Raw genomic sequence first — 2,836 nt, forward strand, 5'->3', positions numbered from 1 at the left:
CTATGTAGATAGTGTGTAACCTTGATATGATAGGGTGAAAATGGCACTTCTCTGCAATCTTCCTCTCTAAATCTCATAACCCCAGTCTAATCATGAGAAAAACCTCAGACAAACTCCAGCAGAGGAGCATCCTACAGTATTCTTGGCCAGTACTCCCTCAAACTGTCAATGTCATCAGTAACAAGGAAAAGTCTGAGAAGCTCTTGTAGCCAAGAGGAGTCTAAGAAGACATGATGATTAAATGCAATATTGTGTCCTAGATGAAATCCTGGAAAAGGAACAGCATGTTAGGAAGAAAAGAAGGTAATCTGAATAAAGTATGGACTTTAGTTAAAACGGATGCATCATCTGTTCGTTAATTGTGGAAAGTACACCATACTGATGTAAGAGGCTAATAATAGGGGCAACTGAGTGCAGGATAGACGAGAACTCTCTGAACTATCTTCTTCATTTTCCTGTAAATCTAAAACTGGTATAAAAATAAAGTCTATTTAAAATGTCTAAATAGAAAAGTAAAAAAGCAAGTGAGGAGTAAAATCAGGATTATCTGACTAATGTAGAAGAAATATTACTTCTTTCTTAACAGAGATGCCCTTTACCCTGCCATTTCTGTGAATCATCTAGGACACAAAACAACTCAATCATTGCCTCTCTCTTCTGCCTGATTATGTGTATGTGGATATGAATGGAAAGAAGATACATGGAATCTTTCCTATGATAAAAATAATATGTTTTAACACCAGTCACATTTTTAAATCAGAAGCTTCATGGCTTAATACACACTTACTCATCTTTTTTGTGCCTCAGAGGTGGTAGATTGCTTCAGAATAAAACCCAACCCATCTCCTTCCTGGCCACTGGTCAGAAACTCATTGAAGTGGATGATAAGCAAAAGCTTCATACCTTTTAACAGAAGTGCATCTATGGGCACAGAAGTTGCTGCTGACTCTCTGGGTGAAAAACAGAAGGGTTATGTGGTGTGGTCTGAATCAGTGGTGGGAAGGACAAGCAGGGTTTCCTTTTGAAGTAAACTGTCTTAACCTATGGATGAGTCTGCCTGCTACAAAATAATGGACATTCCTATTACAGACCAGGAAGGACTGGAGAAAGAAAGTGCAAATCTGTATCAAGTTGCATCATAAATGCTAACCTGAGTGTTTTCAATTTGGTCATCATTAAAAAAGGGAGAAGAATATTCCAGGACTCACTGATATTACCGTGCCTTTTCACCTGGAGCCCAAAAGATCTAGCAGAATCCACAAACTTTGCAGTGTTTCTAAAACAGATGATGTCTGCTAGTATGTCATGAGAAAGCCCCTAAACAAAGAAGGTTAGAAACCTAGGACCAGTTTCATCCACCTCATTAGAACTGATTCAAATGTATTCTTTTTAATGGCTGAGTAATACTCCATTGTGTATATGTACCACAGCTTTCTTATCCATTCATCTGCTGATGGACATCTAGGTTGCTTCCATGTCCTGGCTATCATAAACAGTGCCGCGATGAATATTGGGGTACACATATCTCTTTCAATTCTGGTTTCCTCAGTATGTATGCCCAGCAGTAGGATTGCTGGGTCATAAGGCAGTTCTATTTCCATTTTTTTAAGGAATCTCCACACTGTTCTCCATAGTGGCTATACTAGTTTGCATTCCCATGAGGTGGATGAAACTGGAGCCTATTATACAGAGTGAAGTAAGCCAGAAAGAAAAACACAAATACAGTATACTAACGCATATATATGGAATTTAGAAAGATGGTAATGATAACCCTGTATGTGAGACAGCAAAAGAGACACTGATGTATAGAACAGTCTTTTGGACTCTGTGGGAGAGGGAGAGGGTGGGATGATTTGGGAGAATGGCATTGAAACATGTATAATATCATATATGAAATGAGTCGCCAGTCCAGGTTTGATGCACGACACTGGATGCTTGGGGCTGGTGCACTGGGATGACCCAGAGGGAGGGTATGGGGAGGGAGGAGGGAGGAGGGTTCAGGATGGGGAACACGTGTATACCTGTGGTGGATTCATGTTGATATATGGCAAAACCAATACAATATTGTAAAGTTAAAAAATAAAATAAAATGTAAAAATAAATAAAATAAATTCAGTAAAAAAAAAAAAAAAAAAGAAAGAAACCTAGGACCAAAGCACTTAAGATTCAGCATCTCTTACTCCACATGGTTTGCAACTAAATATCAGCAAATTGCTCTGAAGAGACAGCATTCTAAGAAAAAAGAGGAAGAGGATGCTAAACTTTTGGCCAAGAGAGTGAAGGAGACCAAAGAAAAATGCCAGATATGAGATGTTCTAAGAGTAACAAATAAATAAGATCAAATAATAATAATAATACATGTTCACCCTAGTCCTTGCTTTGTCCAAACTGGTATTCTGGGTCACAAAGATGAATTCCCAATTTTCTGTAAGAGCTGACTTTCACATTACTCTTGGGCAGAAGTACTGTAAGAATTAGAATGGCCTTTAATATTTTGTGGAACAGTAATGAAGGTAGGAGAGGGCTTTCCTGGTGGTTCATTGGTAAGAATCCTACCAAGGCAGAAGACAGGGGTTTGATCCCTGGGCAGCAAGATCCACTGGAGAAGGAAATGACAACTTACTCCAGTATTCTTGCCTTGGAAATTCCATGGACAGAGGAGCCTGGTGGGTTATAATCCATGGGATCACAAAAGAGTCAGATAGGACTTCACGACTAAACACTACCACCATCACCACCAGCAGCAACGTAAGTGAAAGAAGTCTGAGCACCAGTCTGCTTTCAATGGGTCTACACAGGGTTTCAGTGGGTTTTCAATTTTTCCTTAAACTCACAT

General features: G+C 39.2%; 1 pseudogene; it reads left to right on the forward strand.

Moving 5' to 3' along the window:
* The first annotated feature begins 339 nt into the window (after positions 1–339).
* Positions 340–2,442, forward strand: LOC102411386 (annotated as a pseudogene).
* The last annotated feature ends 394 nt before the right edge of the window (positions 2,443–2,836 follow it).

The sequence above is a fragment of the Bubalus bubalis genome, chromosome 2 (genome assembly GCF_019923935.1).
Source record: "Bubalus bubalis isolate 160015118507 breed Murrah chromosome 2, NDDB_SH_1, whole genome shotgun sequence".
Classification (NCBI taxonomy): domain Eukaryota; kingdom Metazoa; phylum Chordata; class Mammalia; order Artiodactyla; family Bovidae; genus Bubalus; species Bubalus bubalis.